The following is a 27,122-nucleotide window of genomic DNA, read 5'->3' as shown; positions in this document are numbered from 1 at the left end:
GACAGAACTTAAAGACAGAATTACAACGTACGTAGATGACATTCTTATTGCAGAAGCTAACTGGTCTGAACACAATGTGATTTTAGAGCGACTGTTGCAAACTTTTCATGCACAAGGACTCACAGTTAATCTCAGCAAATCGCACTTTGGCAAAACTTCTATAAAATTTTTTGGACACGTAATTTCAGCAGAGGGCATTGCGCCTGATCCGGAAAAACTTCAAGCTTTACGTGACATTACTGTTCCTACAACGAAGAAGCAACTACGCCGTTTTTTGGGCTTAATTAATTTTTTTTCGTAAATTTATTCATTACTCTGCTTTAGATACCCCCAGATTATGTCAGTTGACAGGAAAAAACAGTATTTGGTCCTGGGATAAGCAAGCACATTCTGAATTTATGAACCTGAAACACGCTTTGTTAAATGCACCACTTTTATCGCACCCAGATCTTACTAAAAAAATTTCCATTGCCACCGACAGTTCTAACACCGCTTTAGGCGTATACATTTTTCAGGAAATTGAAGAAGATGGCTCTACAGTAATTAAAAACATCGCATTTGCAAGCCGCATTTTGTCACCTGCTGAACGAAATTATTTCGTTACTGAACTTGAAACATTATCTGTTGTTTGGGCTTTCACGAGATTTAGGCATTTTCTTTATGGCAGACATACCACCGTCTACACAGACCATAGAGCAATACAATTTTTTACTTTCAGCTAAATTTACTCACGACAGATTAAGCAGATGGAAGCTTTATTTACAGGAATTTAATTTTACAATTGTTCACATTCCCGAACACAAAATGTTGTAGCAGACGCACTATCTCGTTCTCTCAGTAACAATCAGCAAGACGTCGCAACAAACTTCTGCAAAGCAAATTTTAGCGTCATGTACATTCAACAAGTGGCATTTGAAAATTTTATTTTGTCGTCATTACAGGACATCGCAAAAGAGCAAAGTAAAGACAACGTGTGGAAAGAAATTAAACAGCTTTGGCAAGATAGGAATAATGTTTCCATTAGAAATGACATTCTGTTTCGCCGCTCTCATCGAGATAGCAACAATTGGTTATTATGCATTCCTGACGAACTGATTAACAAATTAATCTGGTATACTCATTTAAGTTACGCACATTACGGAGCAAGAAAATGTTCTCTTATACTGAGACAGAACTGCTATTTTACGAACATGGAGAAACGTATACGACGAGTTTTAGCGTCATGTAAAATTTGCCAGAAAGCTAAGTCAGACACCACTTCACATATTCCTCCATTATATCCCATTGTACCTGTTAAATTAAGACATATGGCCGCTGTAGACATTTTTGGTCCGATTCCCAGAACTGATAGAGGTTTCTGCTACATCTTTGTCGCTGTTGAACTCACTTCAAAATTTGTTACTTTCACTCCGTTACGCAAAGCTACTGCTAAAACTGTTTCGAAAGCATTTGTAAAGCATTTTCTATTTCATGTAGGGCATGTGTTGAAAGTAATTTCTGACAATGGATCACAATTTCGTTCTGCTATATGGACACGTATATTACGAGCTAGAAACATTTCTCCGATCTATATATCCAAGTACCATGCTTCTTCGAACCCTTGTGAACGATTAATGAAAGAAATTGGTAAACTGTGTAGAATATACTGCCACAAAAGACATATTGATTGGGACACACACATATTCTCATTCCAAGATGTAATTAATTCCATTCCAAATGAATCCACTATGCTATCTCCGTCTGTTATACTGAAAAATGTTGATCCACCTAACAAAATTAAAGAATTAGTAAACTTTCCTACATCTCGTCGACTACGACACCATGAAATAATCGACATTGCGCTGAACAACATCAAACGTGCCGCAGAGCGACGGAGAAGACAACAAAAATAGGTTTGTACACGCCGAGACTTTCACATTGGACAGAAGATATTAGTACGTACACACTATTTATCCAGCAGAATAAAAGGTAAGTGCAGTAAATTTGAACTTTTATACGCAGGTCCATATCGGATTCGCAGCATTCCTCACCCCAATGTTGTACACGTCGAAACTTTGAGAACGAGAAAAAGTAAAGGCAATCACCATGTCTCAAACATTAAACCTTTTATTGAGTGAACATACTTTATGATTTATCACATTGTAATGCCACTTCCTATTTTTTTTATGACCGTTTATGCAACTATATGCACATGAACACTTACTGATGATTATCGTATTTTTTCTTGGCATGTGCCCAGCAAGGTAAGGTTAGCAGGTCGCTCTTCTTGTCGTTACACATCAGACCGTGCACTTTTTCCATTTTTTTGTATGTATGATTGTTTTCCTGTTTTGTTTGTATGCACTATGAATTAGTTAAGATATAACAAACACCAGTTGACTTTGACATTTTTGCCTTATGATATCTCAACATCGTGACTACTTTTTTTTTTTTTTTTTTTTTTTTTTTTTTTTTTTTTTTTTTTTTTTTTTGCTGCTGCATTATGATATTCGGTGTACATTTTGCTTTTGAACACTGTATATGTTTCTGACATATTACGTTTTCTGTCATGTTATGCTGTACGCTCAGTTATGTTACTATAAACCAGTTTTTATCTAATGGGTATATGATTTAAATGCAAGACATTAATCTTTGCTCATCAATTTCAGAAAGAAATGATGCGTGTAAAGGAAATAAATTAAACAGAAATGGGAATTGCAGCTACGGAATAAACGAAAGAAGATGAAAAAACCTTATGAGGAAGAGTAAATGGATCAGGATTGACAAGCATTAACAAGAATATACTGTACACATCGTAGAATAGCAGTCTTAACTAATTTCTTCTTTCAGAATACGAGGCGATTGATGCAGGCTGTCAGACAGAATTACACATCTTAGTTTTAGTGATGAAATATGATAGAAATAAGGAATAATTGTATAATGAATAATGAGGTGATTTTTTTTTTGCAGATGATAATGAGTGGTGATGAATAATGATGAAGAATATGCTACTATGAATAATGAAGTTTTTTCTTTACAGGTGATGATAATAATGGAGTTATGATAATATAGGTAATGAAGTGATGGATAATGAAGTTTTTTTCTTTGCAGGTGAGGATGATGTTGAAGTTTATGTATTTATGCTATGTAGTTATTTAGGTATTTGTTGCAGTTCGTTTTGACAGTATGTCACGGAGCGTCATTCGCCTGGCGAACGTCGTGTTTTGCATAGTAGGATGACTGAAGGTTTTGGAAAGGACAGCTAGGGAACATTTTATACACATTTCACTACCAGTTAATTCGAAATTCACTACTTTTCAGCATAAAATGCATTTCTTCTTTCAGCTTAATAATCCATTTTTTTAATACACTCCTGGAAATTGAAATAAGAACACCGTGAATTCATTGTCCCAGGAAGGGGAAACTTTATTGACACATTCCTGGGGTCAGATACATCACATGATCACACTGACAGAACCACAGGCACATAGACACAGGCAACAGAGCATGCACAATGTCGGCACTAGTACAGTGTATATCCACCTTTCGCAGTAATGCAGGCTGCTATTCTCCCATGGAGACGATCGTAGAGATGCTGGATGTAGTCCTGTGGAACGGCTTGCCATGCCATTTCCACCTGGCGCCTCAGTTGGACCAGCGTTCGTGCTGGACGTGCAGACCGCGTGAGACGACGCTTCATCCAGTCCCAAACATGCTCAATGGGGGACAGATCCGGAGATCTTGCTGGCCAGGGTAGTTGACTTACACCTTCTAGAGCACGTTGGGTGGCACGGGATACATGCGGACGTGCATTGTCCTGTTGGCACAGCAAGTTCCCTTGCCGGTCTAGGAATGGTAGAACGATGGGTTCGATGACGGTTTGGATGAACCGTGCACTATTCAGTGTCCCCTCGACGATCACCAGTGGTGTACGGCCAGTGTAGGAGATCGCTCCCCACACCATGATGCCGGGTGTTGGCCCTGTGTGCCTCGGTCGTATGCAGTCCTGATTGTGGCGCTCACCTGCACGGCGCCAAACACGCATACGACCATCATTGGCACCAAGGCAGAAGCGACTCTCATCGCTGAAGACGACACGTCTCCATTCGTCCCTCCATTCACGCCTGTCGCGACACCACTGGAGGCGGGCTGCACGATGTTGGGGCGTGAGCGGAAGACGGCCTAACGGTGTGCGGGACCGTAGCCCAGCTTCATGGAGACGGTTGCGAATGGTCCTCGCCGATACCCTAGGAGCAACAGTGTCCCTAATTTGCTGGGAAGTGGCGGTGCGGTCCCCTACGCCACTGCGTAGGATCCTACGGTCTTGGCGTGCATCCGTTCGTCGCTGCGGTCCGGTCCCAGGTCGACGGGCACGTGCACCTTCCGCCGACCACTGGCGACAACATCGATGTACTGTGGAGACCTCACGCCCCACGTGTTGAGCAATTCGGCGGTACGTCCACCCGGCCTCCCGCATGCCCACTATACGCCCTCGCTCAAAGTCCGTCAACTGCACATACGGTTCACGTCCACGCTGTCGCGGCATGCTACCAGTGTTAAAGACTGCGATGGAGCTCCGTATGCCACGGCAAACTGGCTGACACTGACGGCGGCGGTGCACAAATGCTGCGCAGCTAGCGTCATTCGACGGCCAACACCGCGGTTCCTGGTGTGTCCGCTGTGCCGTGCGTGTGATAATTGCTTGTACAGCCCTCTCGCAGTGTCCGGAGCAAGTATGGTGGGTCTGACACACCGGTGTCAATGTGTTCTTTTTGCCATTTCCAGGAGTGTATATTTTCGCAGGAGAAATTATTTATGAGATTAATGTGCTATAAGCAGTTGTTCATTAAATCTATATCATTTATGAATGTGATTACATATACTCTACTTGTTTCATAATCTTGAAACAGCGGACTCATGACGAATGACGTTACACATTTTCATTTACAGCAACAACCCAGAAGCAATTTTTTTTCTTGCTTTCCCCTATAATTGCCCAAAGCAATGCATTGCTAACAAAAAAATGTATTACCAGTCCCAAATAATGATACCAGTTTAAGAGAGTTCTGAGTAATGCTGATCAGCTATGAATAATATGTCACTTGAATAATGAATGTTACTGATTACGGTATTTAAATGTCCAATGATTAATAATGCTTTGTAAGTAGGAAATGAATGCTACTAATTATGCTTTGTAACAAGGAAATGAATGCTACTGATTATGCTTTGTAACTGGGAAAAGAATGCTACTGATTACTGTATTGGGATGATTACTGTATTTAAATGACCAATGATTAATAATGCTTTGTAACTAGGAAATGAATGCTACTAATTATGCTTTGTAACAAGGACATGAATGCTACTAATTATGCTTTGTAACTGGGAAAAGAATGCTACTGATTACTGTATTGGGATGGTTACTGTATTTAAATGACCAATGATTAATAATGGTTTGTAACTAGGAAATGAATGCTACTAATTATGCTTTGTAACAAGGACATGAATGCTACTAATTATGCTTTGTAACTGGGAAAAGAATGCTACTGATTACTGTATTGAGATGATTACTGTATTTAAATGACCAATGATTAATAATGCTTCGTAACTAGGAAATGAATGCTACTAATTATGCTTTGTAACAAGGAAATGAATGCTACTAATTATGCTTTGTAACTGGGAAAAGAATGCTACTGATTACTGTATTGAGATGATTACTGTATTTAAATGACCAATGATTAATAATGCTTTGTAACTAGGAAATGAATGCTACTGACTATGCTTTGTAACTGGGAAAAGAATGCTACAGATTACTGTATTGAGATGATTACTGTATTTAAATGACCAATGATTAATAATGCTTTGTAACAAGGAAATGAATGCTACTGATTATGCTTTGTAACTGGGAAATGAACGCTACTGATTACAGTATTGAAATGACCAATGACAATGTTGTCTGTAAATCAATTAATGAACATTTTTCTGTAATACTACATACATGGTACAGAAATGTTCAATAACTGGGCTATGAATGCCGCAAACTACTAATGTAATTCCCAATGAAGACTAGTATGTGACTTAATGTCCTTCACCTTCTGACCTAACTACCCTGAATTACTGTAATATCCATTTGTCCTGTATATCCTCTTGATCATGGAGCACTATATTTGGTTTTGCACTAATTCTACGTTGGTGTGCCTTGTAAAAGCGTGGTGTTGACACGACATGCTGTCCACCACCGTGAGCGATGGAGACGTTATTATGGTCGCACTGTTTGATGTACCTAATGTACTGCCAAAATGATAACATGGAATATTACTACGACATTTCAGTGTCTTGGGTACGCTGATTAATACTCCTGGGAAAAGAACTTCAGATTGTCTCACATGGTGTTGTACTTCTGTGGAAAGATATGGACTTTCAGTGCAGCTGCGTGCAACCTAAAGTGCTACAACCATGATGCAATCCTTCCCTTTCCTATCCTAATTCTTGTAACATAATGAAAATTATTTTTTGCTAACATGATTTATATTCATGGCGTATACATTTTTTTCGATTTGCTGATATATTCTGCATTTCAGTGCGTGTGCACTTTTGTCATTTTTCCAACATGATTTCTACTTATTGTATATACATTTGTGATTTGCTGATTTTTCTAACATGATTTCTACTCATTGTGTGTAGATATTTTTTTTTATTTTTTTATTTGCTGATATGTTCTAAACTAAAGTACACGTGCACCTATGTCATTTGTCAATGAGATTTGTTGTGAAAAATTTGAAGAATTTTTCAGTGCATGTACACTTATGTCATGTGTTAATATGTTTTCTACTGAACTTCAGTGCCTGTGCACTTTTCTCATTTTTCAATATCATTTGTACTCATTCTGTATACATTTTGTGACTTCCTGATATGTTCAATACTTCAGTGCATATGCACTTATGTCATTTATTACTCACTGTATATACATTTCGTCATTTGCTAATATATTCTGTACTACTGTGCGTGTGCACCGTTGCCATTTGTAAATATGTTTTGTACTCATTGTATATATTTTGTCTTTGTCTGATAGGTTTTGTACTTGGTGCATGTGCACCATATTTACTTCATGTTCTACATCTGTATATTCTCTAATTGTAAAGTAAATTAATTATGGAAAAAATTGTTGCTCATGGCAAGTCCAAATGACTCACCATCGCTGCCAAATTTTTGCCCCCCCCCCCCCCCCCCCAGTGGAGGGTTATGAAACACGTATGTATTCAGTACAGCGATGGCGAGCCATGAGAGAATCTCTGACCAGAGTTATTTATCGTTGCTAGTCTGCGCTTGACCGCGCGAGAGTTCGTTGCAGTTGCGTGTAGCGAGCCGACAGGAGCAGTAGCGTGTGAGGAGTCGGCGGGGGTCGACATGGGTCTCTGGTCACGATTCAGGACGAGGTATATTGTTAAATAAGGTAATGAAGCAGCATTGCGCTCAGCTAATAATGTATTGTAATTGTAATTAATTTGTTCAAGAAATGCCCCAATAATAATTCTGTTTTTAAAAAAATCGTTATTAAAAAGAAAAAAAATCATTACAATTGAATGTTCATTTCTCAATTTTTGTGTCGAGTTTACATTGGGCCTTTATTTTTCAATATTTTTGTAGCGAAGGTACAGTCGCTTTTATTTCAATTTAATGATGTTTTGTGGGAGCTCAACAACATTTGGGTCATTATTATTCAGTAATCTTGTGGGGAAATAACTTTTGGCACGTTTTCATTATCATAGACTTTTCTTTTTATTTTTGCTGGGAAGTCACACTTGGCTCTATTCACATTAACATTTCTATTGTCTTGTAAGAATTTGCTGGGAGGTTTCGTTTAGCACGATTCCTATTAACATGTAATTATTGTCCTTTTCAAAATTTTGTGGGGAGGTTACAAGTCGACGCCACATTGGGCGACTTGCGTGCTGTTGATGAGGATGAAATGATGATGAGGACAACACAACACCCAGTCTACGCGCGGAGAAAATCTCCAACCCTGCCGTGAATCGAACCCAGTTGTAGACAACCTACCACAAAAAACATCCAGTACAGTAACTAGAAGCATATAAGAAACGCCACCCGCTTCACTTGAACAAATTCATTTTTGAGGTTATAAAAAATGGTTCAAATGGCTCTGAGCACTATGGGACTTAACATCTGAGGTCATCAGTCCCCTAGAACTTAGAACTACTTAAACCTAACTAACCTAAGGACATCACACACATCCATGCCCGAGGCAGGATTCGAACCTGCGACTGTAGCAGTCGTGCGGTTCCAGACTGAAGCGCCTAGAGCCGCTCGGCCACTCTGGCTTTGAGGTTATAATCTATGTCTAAAAATTTTTTTTATAAAGATTTAGCCTATTGGACATTTCGAATAAACCTGCGATTTCAATCCATAGATTCCGAACTATATCCCGGTTATGATAATTTCATCCTCAGGATGCCACAAAGTCACTCTTTCCTGGACTGAACTTCCCAGTTTCTCACGCTCCATATTTCGTGTGCGAGAATGTCGGTCGATTTGACCGCAGAAAACAAACTGATCTGATTTTCGCCGCTTGTCATCCGAAGTCTGTAAGTTCGGGAGATAGGATCGGCTATACTGTGACCTTGCAAATAGGGTGTACTGATTTGAAAAGATGGGCCGTCTTCGGCCGATATTGGTCGTCGGCCGAATCCACCGATATCGGAGCCACTGTGACCGCAGCCTAAGCTGCTTCCGCTGTAACCCTAGCAACGCCAGACGGCGTACATACGGAAAATAGCAACCTACTGACTGCGGGCCAATCACGCCACGGCGGGCTCACCGGCGACCTGTGCACTCATGCGCGCCCGGACTAGTTAAGAGCATACGCCCCGCCACGGACGGCAGTGTTGAGTCTGGCTGCAGTCTCGCAAAGTGTTCGTAGTCACCGCTTGTAACTACGGACTTACGCAGACTTGAAGTGACAGTGTTGTATGAGTGTGATAGAGACACAGTGTACAATTCCGTCTGACAGTGTTGGTGTTCAGATCTTGTGTGAACTTCAAATGAGATTAAACTTGTTTTTCCACTCACGACTCAAGTCTTTGTTGTTCCGTACGTCCCGGATACAACAATCATAAAAAATAAGAGAAATCTTAGCTCGCCTGGAAAGATTTAAGTGTTCGTTTTTCCCGCGTGCTGCTCGAGAGTGGAACGGTAGCGAGGCAGCTTAAAGGTGGTCCGATGAACCCTCTGCCAGGCATTTAATTGTGAATTGCAGAGTAGCTATAGATGCAAACTTCAATCAACGCTCGACACGTAGTGCCTGCCACGCGGTTTTCTTGTTCGCACAATGCATTGTAATCTCTAATGTCTTCTGTTTTCATGTGAACACTAAATTTGTCTTTCTTCTACGAAGAAGCCAGTGCGAGGCTTATTACCTCACTAAAAGTGTGATTTCGTTCTTGTTTTCTCAGTTTTCTCCCGATCATATCAAAATCCCTGTATTGTTAACAGCAGAAAAGAAACACGTCCAAGACATACTTCCCTTCTGTAGTAACTGGTGAAATATATTTGTTACTAGAGGCGCTTTATTGACTGTGGAAAAGTTATGTATCTGCAGTAAACGGCGCACCTACCAAGTTCGACTTCTTTAATGCAAAAAAAACGAATACTGAAAATTTTGAACATACATCATTTCTGCAGTTAGAGATTCACATGTAGTCGGGAAAAGTGTTTACTGTGACAAATATCACAAACAAAACTGCCTCATCTCATGATGTAACAACTTTCCAAGCTCATCACGAATGTCAGCATTTATTAATTGTCAAAGTCTCACCTACTGTGACTCCACCTAACGTCGAAATTCGCAAAGACGTAGAGAATACCAGGTCTCGCTGCGCATAAGGGCTTTTGTTTTGACTAACGCGGACACCAGAGTCAATTTTCTAGTATCCAATGGAAGGAGGGGTTTTTTCCAGCCAGGAGATTAGGGATAGGACTTCCATAATTATTCTAAATCGATTGCGATTAGAGCCTTCTATATGGGCAACGGGGCCAGTGAATTTTTCCAAGATGGCTGATGGTTTGCAACGTATGTTGGAAATAAAAGATGAGAAACTGCCTGGCATGAACCAATTAGAAAAGTGACAATGGAAATTCCTTAATTCTGTCCCTGAGGATGACTGGCTGAAAGGTGAGGATGCAAACGAACATCGTGGAGCTGCTTAGAGCTATGACATCAAGGAGCTGTCTGGCAGCCCTTGCGGGTGAATCGCATGGGAGAGTGACGTCACCATTACTGTCGCATTTTCGTCTTAACAATATGGCCAGTAAAGTAATTTGTAAGAATGGTCTATGAGTAAATTGCTACGACCTCTCAACAACGATTTCTCCCAAGCAAATACACTTACAAATGCGAAGGCCAGTCAGATTGCATACCAGCTCTTGAAAAATGATAAACCTGATCGTACCAGTAAAATCGGGAGCCGAACCCTGGAAAGGGAGCCCGAGCAAGATGGCAACTTTCTGTCTCGTCTTTTCTGTCTGAACGATCTCGACTCTGCCTTAAACAAGTGCAAAGTGGGAAAAGCAGCAGGGGTAGATGATATAAGAACTGAACAGATCAAGAACTTTGGTCCAGCGCAAAGTGCTGGCAATTCGAACTAATGAATAATTGTATCAAGAGCTGCAAGATACCGAAATCTTGGAGGAAAGCAAAAATCATAGCTATACATAAGCCAGGGAAAGACCGGGATGATCCCAAAAGCTATAGGGCTATCACCCATCTATGCCACCTGTATAAGGTGTTGGAAAGGCTAATCCTCCAAAGACTAACAGACATGATAGACGATTACCGATCCCCCAATAAGCAGGATTCAGATAAGGGAAGAGCTGCACAGCAAGCTGACACAGCATGTAGAGGACGGCTTCGAAAGGCGGCAGATCACAGGAGCTGTGTTTATAGATCTCTCAGCAGCCTACTACACTGTCAACCATAGACTCTTATTGCTGAAGTTATACAACCTCACCAAGGACTACCAACTAACCTGTATATTAGAAATCTACTGCAGAATCGAAGATATTTTGTGGAATATCAAGGACAAAGAAGCAGAACACAAAGCTTCATATATGCAGATGCCCTGTAATCACAGCCAAGGATATTACTTTGAGAGTGTGAAGCAGAGCTCACTGATGCTTTGACAAAATTGTGTGTCTATAACAGGGACATCAGCTGGAACGAAATCCATTTAAAACCCAGATCTGCACTTTCCACCTTAGAAACAAATAGGTTAGCAGAACCGTACAGATAGAGTGGGAAGGAACATTTCTAGAACATTGCAAGACACCAAAATACCTCGGGGTCACTTTGGACCGTGCTCTCACATACAAGGAGCACTGCTTAAAAACAAAGCAAAAAGTGGCTGCCAGGAACAATGTTGTTAGGAAGCTGACAGGAAAAACATGGGGAGCAGAGCCAAATACAGTGCGGACATCAGCACTAGCGCTATGCTACTCTGCAGCTGAATAGGCTTGCCCAGTATGGTGCAGATCCACACATACCAAGAAAGTTGATGTTGCTCTGAACGAGACATGTCGTATCATCACGGGTTGTCTGAGAGCCACACCCGTGGAAAAACTGCACCGCTTATCCAGCGTAGCCTCTCCGGACATCCAACGGAATACAGCAGCACAAAATGAAATTAAAATGGCACTAACTTCCAAAGCCCACCCACTACATGGCCATCAACCAGTACAGCAAAGACTTCTGTCTAGAAAGAGCTTTCTTCACAGCACAGAAGCACTCACTGACACTCCACACCAACACGGGGAGAAGAGATGACACGCCAGATGCCAGCATCTGGAGGAGTGGCTGATTCCACAACAAACTCTTCGCCCAGGCCACACAGAGAAAAGGTCCACATGGAAATCACTTACTCGCCTGCGTTCCCGTGTCACAAGATCGAAGAGCAACCTGCAGAGGTGGGGCTTCCAGGTGGACTTTCTCAAGTGTGACCGTGCAGCTGCCGTGCAGAAATCATATCTGCTACAATGCACATTACCTCCAACTGTGTGCACTATGGAAAATCTTGTAAATGCTACACAAAGTGCACTGGGCGTTGCTAATTTTTTGGGCATCCATTGTATAGTAAAATTAACCAATGTTTGTTAATTAAAATTGCTACACCACGAAGAGCAAGCTTTTCAGAACATTCACACAAGGTTGCCGCCGGTGGCGACACCTACAACGTGCTGACATGAGGAAAGTTTCCAATCGATTTCTCATACACAAACAGCAGTTGACCGGCGTTTGTACTGGTCCGTGACTGGCAGTGCCCAAGATCGATTGACAACGACAAGGGATCGTACTGTACCGACGTCTCTGTGCCGTTACTGCACAGTATCCTGTTGCGCAAAGTACTTAGGCCACCAGTCCACCACCACACCTTTAAATAGGTACACTTTCTTATTTTTAACTAGATGTTAAGACTGCAGAACGCTATCTAATTGCAGAAGATTCCAGTTGGAGAGGAGCCTCAGATGACGACAGGAATCTAGCCCGCGCCATCACACTGGCAATGAACCAATCGGACACGAAATCAGCCTTCGTACAATTAATATAGCAGCCACCTCAACCGCTGACCATGCAAACAGCCTGTCTGCCAAATAATGGGAACAACACCCTGCCTAGACACGACGCCGAAATCGTACCGAGCCACGACAGAACTGCGAATAATCACTTAACAATATTCACACGCCAATGATTACTGAAGTTAAGCAGTAGCGAATAAATGGGCCTATTTAATGAACCACTCTCGTTGTCTACGACACTGATCTCGTCAGAGCAACAAATTACTTTAATTTCAGTACCTGATTATCTTGCGTGATGATAAATGCGACATCCAACTAGCAGTTGTTATCTTTCGCAACGAGCTATTCACAACGCAGTACGTACACTCTGTCATAAACTCGGAACTATTTTATTACTTGTACTAAAATACCAATCTGTCTACCGTCTTGAAATGATTATTCTGTTTATGGACACTTCCATCACTACTGTTAGGAATTAAAACATTTTTAATTCTCCCTTAAATATTTTTCCAACTCGACGCAGCGATAATATGTAAGTGATGAGACTTCGCATGCCACACAGAATAACGAATCTTTGTTAGTAGCAAAATCTTTGGCCTTTCCGTAAATAATTCAATTACTTCAATTAAACTTATTCATCATTTAGAAAACTTTTTCCCTTAATTGAAATCTTTTCTTTAATACTGAGAAGATCTACTTTCAGTAGCTTATTTATAATTTCATTCGTTCAAGAACCTTTTACCAAACACATTTAAAAACACCACATTATACTTGATATCGACTCCACTGTATCAATATCTCTAAATTACACTCTTTTATACTTCCGACAATGATATAGATCTATCCACACTAGATACCAATTGAATAGACTGGGAAATTTCCTTTAACCCCAATAAAATTGGATTTATTTTCCTTCTAGGTATCTCAATACACGTTGGTTATCACCAGTGGACGAGTGCCAGCAAATATATTATCAGTCCCCACAATACGGAAACAATCAATGAAAAAAATCAAACAAAAATCCTAAATGTCACCGCCACTTTTCAACTAACCTTAAGTTACAATTTAAAAGCAAATCTGGACTTCTTCAGGCGTTGACCGCACGCGACCCACTAAGTTCCCTAACATTTAAATCGGCCACTCGTCACCTTGATGAATCAAGTTTTGGTTTAGCTACGTGTAGCTCGTTAAATGGTTCCTTCAATTTACTATCGCTTGTCTACTCAGTGATACGTGCACACCATCACCGTATAGTGAAACAGTTCGTCGTTCCATGAGCCAATTCGCTGCCTGCTGCAAGCTAGTGGTCTTGAAAATACAACTACCAACACGTGTTCGAAGCTTTCACACACACGCACAATACCCAAACCACCTCAATAAAAACGACAAGCAACCCAATTACCTCTGGGCGCGTCGCGACCACTCAACATACAAGGCAGACGGGATATCTGTCACACCGATTCCACAAAACTCAGCACCTAACAAAGCAATCTCCCAATTAAATCAGGCTCACGCGGGACTCACCCCAGCAAACTTTACGAACGAAACTGTTCCCACAACTATAATCGACAAAATTCCGTGCATTCTCCCAAGACTTAGGTGTCAACTGAGTAGCCTCACTACACCACGCAGTGAAACGCTATAAGATCAGACCTGATATACACCACTACCACCACTTGATCGACGAGAGGTCTATCCGGGAACTAACTAACCCTTTTCGTTGTACAATAGGAACCATTTAAAACGAACAAACACGCAACGCCACGCCAACTTTTAACAATTAATGTTGTAATCATCGATGCTGTCGATTCTTCGCAATAGCGGCCGGCTGCTGCGCGTCGCTCAGGCAGCATCTCTGGACGCAGCGAGGGCGATATGGTACATCACTGCAGTCGCGCATGCTCGCCACCTGCAATTCCGTAGACGTTCTCATATCATCTAGAACACAATTTGATTTTGGTTTTACCACATCATACACGTATATTATCATGACCACCAGGTGATACGATTGATTTATTACGCAGGACGGTCAGCGCCAGTAAGGGCGTTCTGACACAGCACACGTTGCCTGGTGAAACGTTGTTGTGATGCCTCGTGTAAGGAGGAGAAATGCGTACCATCACGTTTCCGACTTTGATAAAGGTAGGATTGTAGCCTATCGCGATTGCGATTTATCGTATCGCGGCATTGCTGCTCGCGTTGGTCGAGATCCAATGACTGCTAGCAGAATATTGAATCGGTGGGTTCAGGAGGGTAATACGGAACGCCGTGCTGGATCCCAACGGCCTCGTATCACTAGCAGTCGAGATGACAGGCATCTTATATGCATGGCTGTAACGGATCGTGCAGCCACGTGTCGATCCCTGAGTCAACAGATGGCGACGTTTGCAAGACAACAACTATCTGCACGAACAGTTCGACGACGTTTGCAGCAGCATGAACTATCAGCTCGGAGACCATGGCTGCGGTTACCCTTGACGCTGCATCACAGACATGAGCGCCTGCAATGGTGTACTCAACGACGAACCTGGGTGCATGAATGGCAAAACGTCATTTTTTCGGATGAATCCAGGTTCTGTTTACAGCATCATGATGGTCGCATCCATGTTTGGCGACATCGTGGTGAACGCACATTGGAAGCGTGTATTCGACATCGCTATACTGGCGATCGCCCGGCGTGATGATATGGAGTGCCATTGGTTACACGTCTCGGTCACCTCTTGTTCGCAGTGACGGTACTTTGAACAGTGGACGTTACATTTCAGATGTGTCACGACCCGTGGCTCTACCCTTCATTCGATCCCTGCGAAACCCTACATTTCAGCAGGATAATGCACGACCGCATGTTGCAGGTCCTGTACGGGCCTTTCTGGATACAGAACATGTTCGACTGTTGCCCTGGTCAGCACATTCTCCAGATCTCTCACCAATTGAAAACGTCTGGTCAATGGTGGCCGAGCAACTGGCTCGTCACAGTACGCCAGTCACTACTCTTGATGAACTGTGGTATCGTGTTGAAACTTCATGGGCAGCTGTACGTGTACACGCCATCCAAGCTCTGTTTGACTCAATGCCCAGGCGTATCAAGGCCGTTGTTACGGCCAGAGGTGGTTGTTCTGGGTACTGATTTCTCAGGATCTACGCACCCAAACTGCGTGAAAATGTAATCAAATGTCAATTCTAGTATAATATATTTGTCCAATGAATACCCGTTTATCATCTGCATTTCTTCTTGGCGTAGCAATTTTAATGGCCAGTAGTGTATATATATTGTATTCTTTGAATGGTTTAATTTATAAACCATAACGTATGTAGTAATATAATGCAGTAATGTATGCAATAATGTTTTAGTTTGCTTCTGACACAAAATAAATAAATAACGTAAATGCGCACTAAAAACTACAGTTATTTCCAGTAGGATCTAGGTAACATACCTACATGGTACAAAGACTAGTAACTAGCTTCTTATATACAATATTACACTTAACAGAACGTTAAAATTCAGTAGACCGTAACAGAAAGCAGTTATCCCTCACAAACTTCTGGGATTAATAGTGGATATTGGTGGTGAGATTACATCCCTATAAGAATGACCATAAATTGTAAAAAGCATCTTGTTGCGACAGTGCAATGGGCGTGGCTGGGCTTATAAGCACTACGACATTAACATAAACATAAACTTAGTTCTATTTATTTAACTTATTAACAACGAAGCAGCATAAAACAACGTTTACCATAACATAAATTAAGTTACTGAAAACAATATTAAATTTAGTATAAATTCAAGAATAGCAATCTGAAGCTGATGGAATTTACATACAATCTGATGTATGATACGTGTGTTTAGCATAAAATTAATGGTTTCTAAGTATTTCCCGGAAAACTGGAGTGTATGAACTTGATTCGCGACAACCCGAGGATTTAAGTAACTGGCAGCCATCATGCTCGTGGTGAGTTGATCAGTTGGACACATTCGGCTTTGAGTACTAGAAGAGGCAAAACTTATGTATGGGCGATGAACTGATCTCCTCTCAATAGTCTACAAAATTTTAGTGTTGAAACGGAGATTTGTGGTATTCGCGTGTGATGACAGCGAATACTCTGAAAATATTTCGGTTTGTGAACTATAATGATTCACGTCAGGCGAAATAATCTGAACTCTGAAACTTTACTGATAATATTTGCTAGTGATGTAAAATTGTAATTTTAACTCTTTTAATAGCTACTTTAATTTAAAACATATGCCGAATAAACTTTGATTTATTTCCCTATCTTTTTCCGGAGGTTTGTGCGACATTTCACATGAGATATTGCTCTGGTTTGGTCTTAAGCTCTCAAACCGTTGCACCTCAACTCATAATAAACAGTTACAGTGTTGATACAGTGATAAACTGAATAAACGCAATTTTTGTTAAAACGTAAAATACTGCGAGTTGTGAACATCGTATTTCCACCGCAAATAACTGGCTGCGTATTTTTGAGCTTAACAACTAGATTTTGCAAGTTAAATGTGACAAATGCTTTTGTTTGGCCCCGTAGCGATTGGCATCCTCAAATTTTAAAAATCCAACCACGCGTTCAGATACCCTACGAACAATGACTTTTTCAACTAACTTTCAATTCATAGCTTATACGGTGCACAAGGGGACCCACAGTCTAAATTTTAAGGAAGAATTTCTCGGCAACAACAATTTGTCTCCAAGCAACAAGTTGGTAGCAAGAGAACCACTCCAAAAAAGGTAGCAATAAGGTCGCAGGATACAATGTTGAACGGTGAAATAGCTCAGTTTATTGCTTGAGTACAAACAAGCTGCAGTTTATTTATTAAAAAATGCGTAGAAAATAAATTCATCCCATACTGATACACTGTTTAAGTTTGTAGGACCTATTTTAGGCCTGACTCACATAAAACATGGAGACTTGTAGACATGTAGAAAGGCAGAATGAACGATTACAGCCTTTAAGAAGGAGTGTAAAGGAAATGCATAATGGACTCGCATTCGGGAGGACGACGGTTCAAATCCCCGTCTGGCCATCAAGATTTGGGTCCTCTGGAAGTTCACTAAATCGCTTAAGGAGTACCCCGAGGAGCCTTTCTTTAAAAAAATGGCACAGCCTATTTCCTCCCCCACTCTTCCCTAATCTGAATTTCTGTTCCGTCTCTAATGGCTTTGTTGTCGACAGGACAATTCTTCCTTTCTTCCTTCCTTCTAAAGAAAGAGCTGAGAAATTGCAGTCTCATTCTTAGAAGAAGGGTCTGCTTATAAAAACTGTTATTTGTCTGCCAAGGGCAACGGCCTTGCCGCAGTGGATACACCGGTTCCCGCCAGATCACCGAAGTTAAGCGCTGTCGGGCGTGGCCGGCACTTGGATGGGTGACCATCCAGGCCGCCATGCGCTGTTGCCATTTTTCGGGATGCACTCAGCCTCGTGATGTCAATGAGAAGCTACTTGACCGAATAGTAGCGGCTCCGGTCAAAGAAAACCATCATAACGACCGGGAGAGCGGTGTGCTGACCACACGCCCCTCCTATCCGCATCCTCAACTGAGGATGACAAGGCGGTCGGATGGTCCCGATGGGCCACTTGTGGCCTGAAGACGGAGTGCTTTTATTTGTCTGCCAAGATCGCTGTGATAACAGATTAGTGGATTACTAGTTTCAGCAATATAAACTGCCATCTTCAGATCTGAACATGTACACTGAAGTGCCAGAAGTCATGGGATTGCGATACGCACATACACAGATGGCGGTAGTATCCCGCGGAGCTGTCATTTGCACTTAGGTGATCATGTGAAAAGGTTTCCGACTTGATTATGCCCGCGCAATTGGAATTAACAGACTTTGAAAACGGAGTGACACTTGGAGCTAGATTCATGGGAGATTCCATTCCGGAAATCGTTAGGAAAGTCAATATTCCGGAATCCAAAGTGTCAAGAATGTGCCGAGAACACCAAATTTCAGTCATTATCTCTCACCACGGACAACTTAGTGGCCGACAGCCTTCACTTCAGGACCGAGAACAACGGCGTTTGCGTAGAGTTGTCAGTGCTAACAGACAAGCAGCACTGCGTGAAATAACCGCAGGACAGTGCGGTGAAATTTGGCTTACTGGACTACGGCAGCAGACGACCGACGCGAGTGCCTTTGCCAACAGCAGACACCACGAAGCCATTCTCAACAAGGCACTGAGCAAGCTGGTGGTGGGTCCATCATGGTGTGGACTGTGTTTACGTGGAGTAGACTGGGTCCTCTGGTCCAATTGAACCGATCATTGACTGGAAATGGTGGTTCAAATGGCTCTGAGCACTATGGGACTTAACTGCTGAGGTCATCAGTCCCCTAGAACTAATTAAACCTAACTAACCTAGGGACATCACATACATCCATGCCCGACGCAGGATTTGAACCTGCGACCGTAGCAGTGTAAGTAGGCTGTTTATGTTTTCTTTATGTAAGTTTGCTGTTTATGTTTTTTATTGGCAACGTTACATAGCACTCTGTATGAAAATCACTGGCTGTGCTGTGTGCAGTATGTGGCTAGTTTGCATTGTTGTCTGCCATTGTTGTCATGAACTGCTATAGCTGGATGCGAACAGCGCGTAGCGCTGGGCAGTTGGAGGTGAGCCGCCAGCAGTGGTGGATGTGGGGAGAGAGATGGCGGAGTTTTGAAAAATGTCATGAACTGCTGTATATATTATGAATCTTGAGGTAAATACATTGTTTGTTCTCTATTAGAATCTTTCATTTGCTAAGACTATCAGTAGTTAGTGCCTTCCGTAGTTTGTATCTTTTATTTAGCTGGCAGTAGTGGCACTCGCTGTATTGCAGTAGTTCGAGCAACGAAGATTTTTGTGAGGTAAGTGATTTGTGAAAGGTATAGTTTAATGTTTGTCAGGGCCATTCTTTTGCAGGGATTTTTGATAGTCAGATTGCGTTGCGCTAAAATTACTGTGTGTCAGTTTAAGCACAGTCTTGTATAATTTGTTCTAAGTGGACATTTCATATGTACAGTTGTTCTAAGGGGACGTTTCAGCAGTAGCGCGGTTCCAGACGGAGCGCCTAGAACCGCTCGGCCACTCTGACCGGCCAGGAAATGGTTATGTTCGGCTACTGGGAGATCGTTTGCAGCCATTCATGGACGTCACGATGTTCCCAAACAACGATGGATTATTTGGAATTTTTATGGATGACAAGGCGCCATGTTACTGAGACATAACTTTTGGAAATTTGTGGTAAGAACTACGGGACCAAACTGCTGAGGTAATCGATCCCTAGGCTTACACACTACTTAATCTAAGTTAAACTAACTTACGCTAAGGACAACACATACACCCATTCCCAATGGAGGCCTCGAACCTCCGACGGGGTGAGCTGCGCGAACCGTGACAAGGCGCCTGAGAACGCGCGGCGGGCCACAATAATTCGCCATCGGTTTAAAGGACATAATGCACAGTTCGAGAGAATGATTTAGTGATTACGCCACCAGATAGCCCAAGGTTGAATCTACGGTAGTATCGCCCAGCTTCTCGGTGAGGCAAACCGTGCAGCTGTATCAAAACGCCTCCAGCCATAATTGTGGATTGTACAGGGTGTAGAGGCGACTTAGTAGATGAAGTTTTGCATAGGAACTCATGTCCGCAAACGTCATCCAACGACACTACACATCGTCAAAGTTATAGGCGCCAGCGCCTGTAAATGTATGTATACACACCGTTTTATCTTATGATATCTCTGAGAGTGGAATACATTTACCGGTACTGTTATTGCAAAGAATGAAGGGTATGCAACTTTCAATGGTAATAGAAACCAAGAAATGGAAAAAAAGTCCAATAACCATGGGCTCTAAACAGCATACTTGAGGAGTTATGAGCACTTTTTCATCTTTATTCAACAAGTGCCCATAGGGCTTAAGGTATGCATTTTAGAGCCCATGGTTACCTAACATTTTTCTTGTTTTGCTCCATACCATCACCTTTGAAAGTTTCATAGTCTAAATTCTTATCAACAACAGTACCGGTCATGTATTGCACTGTCAGAGATATCAGAACGGTTTTCGCTTATAACTTTCGACTCCTCTGTTTCCGGTACAGCTATCCTTACCTCAAATTGATGCATTTATCCTTCTCCATCATCTGTGAAAGTCTGTAACATCATCATGGTATCACCCTGTATGTGCATACATTTACAGGCGCCGGCGCCAATAGCTTCGACGCTCTGTAGCGTCGTCGGATGACGTTCCTGGACATGGGTTCCCATGTAAAACTTGATCCACTGAGTTCCCTCTAGCCGGCCGCGGTGGCCGAGCGGTTCTAGGCGCTACAGTCCGGAACCGCGCGACTGCTACGGTCGCCGGTTCGAATCCTGCCTCGGGCATGGATGTGTGTGAGGTCCTTAGGTTAGTTAGGTTTAAGTAGTTCTAAGTTCTAGGGGACTGATGACCACAGATGTTAAGTCCCATAGTGCTCAGAGCCATTTGAACCATTTTTTTTCAGCCTCGGGAACAGAGAGAAGTTGCCATGTGCCGAACACGGTGGCTGAGAAATCAAAACGGTTTTGATATTTGCGAAAAAATGACAAAGAAGCATTGAGGTGTGAGCAGGAGCAATTTCCACGACTAGTTTTGCCACAATTCTGTCGTTTTCTTCGGAATGCTTGCCGCAAACAGTACATAACTTTCAGGTAGTATTCCCTACTGGACGTTCACCCATAAAGCAGGAACTCATAATGCATTATCCCACTGTAATCGACGAAAACATTGTGAAGAATTTTCACATGTGATCGCACTTGACGAATTTTTTTCGGTCTTGGCTCTTCTTTTTTGCCTTGCTTTCGACGTCATATCCGTGTACCCATGTTACGTCACCTTTTATACATTTCTTTATAAATTATGGATCGTTGTCGGATTCATTCAGAAATTCCTGAGCGATGTCTGCGGGACGTCGATTTTTATTGAAATTCAACAGTTTCGGAAGAAACTTTGCTGCTATACGTTTCGTGCCCAAAAAATCTGAAAAAATTGGTTTGTATCAGCCGAAGGATACGCCGACATCATCAGCAACCTATGTGACGTGATTCGGAGATTTTCCAGAACCATTTTCTTTACTTCTACCACGTTGTCGTCAGTAGTTGATGTGCTAGGGCGTCCAGTGCGGTCGTCCTCTACAATCTCTTTCGATCGTCTTGGAAACATTTATACTACTCGTAAACTCTTGTCTTACTCATAGCAGATTCGCCAAAAGCCGCAGTTAAGATTTCGAATGCGGTGCTGCACTTTATTCCATTTTCAAACAAAATGTAATGTAAATTCTTTGATCCATCTTTTTCGAAAGTACGAATTCGCCAAGCACTCGAAAACACGTATAGCGTTTTCGACTGTCAACAATAAACCAAATATTCAAAACAGCTGAAAATGCAAACATAAATCAGGTACATGCGTGGCAACAATATAACAAAACTGAAAATCTGCTGTATAAAGCCTATGGAATTAAAAAATTTCCATTGCTTTTTTATAGCACCTCGTACACCACTTGAAATTTTTAGTCCAATGGATGTACAAATCATCTCAATCAAAGATCTCCAAATGCTTTAAAGCTTTCTCTGAAGTAAAAGTGTTGTTTTGCTATATGTTCCCTGCATTTCGACTTAATTTTTTCTGTTTTTGGTACACATTCTTTGCACCGAGTATTTCCAGACACCATCATTGTTTACAAAGTATTACAGTTTGCATCTAATATTTATATGTATAGTATAGATTTAAGTGTCAGGAAGTATTTTTTGAAAGTATTTCTATGTAGTGTAGCCATGTATGGAAGTGAAACATGGACGATAAATAGTTTAGACAAGAAGAGAATAGAAGCTTTCGAAATTTGGTGCTACAGAAGAATGCTGAAGATTAGATGGGTAGATCACGTAAATAATGAGGAGGTATTGAACAGAACTGGGGAGAAGAGAAATTTGTGGCACAACTTGACTAGACGAAGGGATCGGTTGGTAGGACACGTTCTGAGGCATTGAGGGATCATCAATTCAGTATTGGAGGGAAGCGCAGAGGGTAAAAATCGTAGAGGGAGACCAATGCAAGAATATACTAAACAGATTCAGAAGGATGTAGGTTGGAATAGTTACTTGGAGATGAAGAAACTTGCACAGGACAGAGAAGCATGGAGAGCTGCATCAAACCAGTCTCTGGACTGAAGACCACAACGACAACATATGTAATGTATAACGACGGAGAAAGAAGCCCATGAACACTGCTGGTATTGTATTTTAGTTGCTTTATTTTCGCTTGTAGTCAGAAACCTCCTCCACTAAACAGAGTCACAGGTTACCCACAAGTCGTAACACAATACATATTTGTCGTATTAACACATATACATCCACCAGATGATGGAGGTTTAAATCTTAGAAACGCGGCCGGCCGGTGTGACCGAGCGGTTCTAGGCGCTTCAGTCTGGAACCGCGCGACCGCAACGGTCGCAGGTTCGAATCCTGCCTCGGGCATGGCTGTGTGTGATGTTCTTAGGTTAGTTAGGTTTAAGTAGTTCTAGGTTCTAGGGGACTGATGACCTAAGATTTTAAGTTCCATAGTGCACAGAACCATTTGAACCATTTTTTAGAAACGCGTTGAGGATATAAATGAACAGTAACTGCTAACAGTGAACTGGTCGTTTCATTCGATATCAATAACAGTCACCGTAAAGCCTAACGAAAGATGTTCACATTTAAAGTGACTCAGAGAGTTAAGATATGGATGCACCATCTACAGCAATGTCCCGAAAAAGGCTATTTAGTCTCTAAACGTAACATGCTACATTAGCATACTAACCACAAGTATACAGGAACGTCCCGGGAAAGGCGATTTATTATCTAAACGAAACAAGCTACATTAGCATACTAACCATAAGTTGAAGCGTCGTCGCAGTTGTAACTCAACAATTTGAGAGACTATTGTGAGAGAACATTCCGGCTCAACAACATTACCACCTTAATCACCGTATGAGTGGTTTGATATTCTACGCGAGGACGAACCGCAACATTCTCCTAGATCAGGGGTCTCCAAACTTTTTAGTCCGCAGGCCACATTGACTCCTCCACGAAGTCATAAGGGCCAAGATCTACCTAGTGGGATTAAAGCACCGTAGCACGATTTTTATATAATTACATAATTTTGATTGGTGAACGTACCTGACCGAAGTTCTGGCGTATTTTATTCTGGCGAATTTCACCGACAAAAAAGTATGTCACTGCACGTTCTTCACGAAAGCGTCCTGCAAAGTTAACGAAATGTCAAAATCATTGTTAGCAACACCATTACTGCAAGACGCAACCAAGCCCCTACCACGCCGTAGCGGAGAAGCGAGGCAAGTGTCCCCCAATTGAAGCAGCTGATCGCCGCCGTTTGCAGGGATGAATCCTAGTACTGGGGTTGTGATTTGAAGTATATGAGACGCAACAAGAGCAAATTGAAGCACAAATTAAACAAATGTTTGTCTAAAAAAATACTGAGTATTCGAGTCTATTTTAAAAGTATACTTAAATGAATGAAGTTTCCTAATTTCCGAAATACGTCTGCATAGAGACGCGAAATTTAAGAATGTAAGGCTGTTTCCTGACAAGGTGGAGCGAGTTTACATCGAGCTATTTGCATTAGATAATTACATGAAACTTTGAAAGTAGCAGACTGTATGATTATTATTTAATTCGCATAATTTTCCTGTCAGGTCCTGTTTGCTTTTTGCCGACTACTGTGTACATTTTGCACGCTTGCTTTTGTTTAGCACAGTATTGTCTACACTCGAATTTTGGTATAATTAATTGTAATAACCCATATGACTTTAAATACCGTAGGAATTTCATTCGCACATTAGTTTTAACACTGATAGCACCTCTCCAAGTGGTTGAGTTTGCAACATTTGATCAAATATTTGACCATTTACTAAGTATAAACACCACATGACAACACATGTTAAGTATCTAAACGCAGTTATTCGACCTACCTCTGATTCATACGTAATATATATTTGATTAAAAATCTAAATACCTATCATGTGCCTAGTTCTTCATTCAGTTCAACTTAGTACATTAACCCTGTTAGTATTTTTAGTAATTTGTATGGAAATACAATATAAGTACTTGACATGCAACAAAGTACCTTTGTCTGTAATCTAACACTGCAACTTTTTCCCTATGTAACTTTCAATTTTGTGCACAAAGTTTATTAGATACAGTATAAGGTGTAAATATAGACATCAGGTTAGGGTATAGAACAATCTGCTGTCACCTACATTTAGCATTTGCAAACACTATACCTTTTTCAAATGAGTTGGAAATCAAAATACTGTCGGTATAACATCGTCCTTCAGTTGACGTCTATTTACATAATTTCCCATGTAACAATTCTCTTCAAAATGAAGAGAGCACAGTAAATGATTTGCTGTCGGTTGGAAGTTCTCTCTCAGAGTAGCAACAATCCATTTCCGATTTAGAAAATCATTTGTAAGGGGAAACCTCAACCAAAGCAAACGCTCATGATGTATTATTTCTCCATGAAAATACTATATACAAGTAACAAACAACCAGAAATGAGTCACCTGTGAAATGTAACATTGTTTCCGTCTTCGTCTTTGCTGTTACAATTAAAAGCAGCACACGAACGAACCATGTTTACGCACTGTTTCCCTGCAAATGGCGGCTTCTATCACGTTCAATGTGGGGACGCTACACTAGCGCCAATGCGCGGTCTAGTTTTTATTTAGTAAGTCTATGGATGCAACAGAGGTAGAGTATGTCAACGCATTGTTATTTCAAGCGGCGCAACAATAAGTTTAGTTATGTAGTCTTGTAGCGAGTAGCAGAGCCAATGTCGCGGTGTATTGGTGCGATAGGCCTCGAAACTCAATTGTTGGCAGTATAGGTACCACCTCAAATATTTGACGGGCCGGATACCGGGGATGTCCGGTCAGCTATCGCGGGCCGGTTTCGCGGGACCCCTGTCCTAGATTTCAAACCGCAGCGCTAGCCTCGAGGACGCCGAAAACGCGGCGGAGGGTGTAAACAAGCAGCGCGTGCGGCTGGGCAACTCGCTCCGGACGGGCGGGCGCACCGCGGAGCAGACAGCAGACAGTAGCAGGTTGGCAGCGCGGCAGGCGGCGGAGGGGCGGCGCGACGCGGCGACGCTGTGTCTGCCCAAGGTTGGCACTCCTGGGGTTGGCCGCCGTCCCTGAGCTGGCGCAGCGCTCACACCAGTGCCAGCGTCCGCCCCGAGCAGTCGTACAGAAGCAACTGCCTGTACAGCCGCTGCGCTGCGTTGCTCTTTCCTCTCTGTCTCTCGCGAACGCGACGTTGCGTTTCGTCAACAGTGCTTCACGTCCCCGCCTAATCGTGAACAGTGCTACCGACTCTTCTCAGTGCAACGGTGCAAAAGATAGTCGCAGTGTTGGATTACAGTGCCCCCAGTCGACGCCAAGAAGCTTACCGAGTGCCTGGTAAGGCCGCCGGCTACATTTTCCGGCGCTGCGCTGGAGGCGTGTTTGGTGTACGAGGGACGACTGCAGAGCTTCGAGTGATATTTCGTCGGCGACTGGTACTTGCAGAGGACTGTCACAGGTATGTAGAGAATTAGAACGCCTTTTCGAATGAATTGTTGCAAGTTTGTGACCGTAGATCGAATATGGCTTTCTTTGAATCCTAAACGAATGTAAACTCTCGACTAGCCTGTTCCTCTTTCCGACGTCAATGACCGTAGCGCATGAAGTATACATGTGTGGCCAGTGAACTATCGATGGCAACACACGCTTACATCGCAGCGTCTTCTCGAGTCGCGCTGTATGCTACATGAGAACAGGGCTGTATTATTGTCCCGCCCTTAACTTCTTATTAGCTGCTGTGCACGGAGGACACTGAAGGCTACCGTCTACGCGAGAAGCATCACGGGCGAACGCGTGTGTTGTAGCAATGTGGACAGCGACATAGGAGTGAATGAAGCGTCGTCGCTGCCACGTGAGACGCCATTTCTCGCACGCTGTGCTTCGTGTATCGCTTTTACATTTTCCGCTTGAGTTAGTGTAATGCTGAGACCATTTATCGACTAGTTATTACCGTGTTTTCGCACAGATTGCAGGTATGTGTTTCTTGTGTGAGGGTATTTATGGTCGAAATGTTCGTACCTCCAGGACTAATGTTTTCTTCGAATCGACGCGTGAGGTGGTAAGAAAACAAGTGTCGAAGACCAAACCTCTGCATACTTCGATAGGACTTCTGATGTCGATAAGCAGCACATGATCGTTGCCTAACGAGTGGGTACGCTGCGGAGACGGGATTCACACTGACAGTACGTTCAAGCACCTATCATTTTGACGTAATGTACCATGGATTCCCCAAATGATACTGTGCTTCCTTTTCATCTTTGCCGCATGAGTTGTTGCTTCGCTTTTCATTAATACATTGTTTTCGCGCAAGGAAGAGACCTGGAGGTATGAAGTACTTTTAATATGGTATTTTGGAAGATGAATGGTGACTTGTAAGTACCCTGTAAATACCTGTGTAATACCGACGTTTAAA

The 27,122-nt window shown here is 42.2% G+C and overlaps 1 pseudogene; it reads left to right on the top strand.

Annotated features, from left to right (window-relative positions):
- The first annotated feature begins 17,850 nt into the window (after nucleotides 1–17,850).
- Nucleotides 17,851–17,968, top strand: LOC126177421 (5S ribosomal RNA; annotated as a pseudogene).
- The last annotated feature ends 9,154 nt before the right edge of the window (nucleotides 17,969–27,122 follow it).

This window comes from Schistocerca cancellata, chromosome 3 (assembly GCF_023864275.1).
Source record: "Schistocerca cancellata isolate TAMUIC-IGC-003103 chromosome 3, iqSchCanc2.1, whole genome shotgun sequence".
Classification (NCBI taxonomy): domain Eukaryota; kingdom Metazoa; phylum Arthropoda; class Insecta; order Orthoptera; family Acrididae; genus Schistocerca; species Schistocerca cancellata.
Note: the sequence above shows the minus strand (reverse complement) of the source record. Positions and strands in the feature narration are given on the sequence as shown.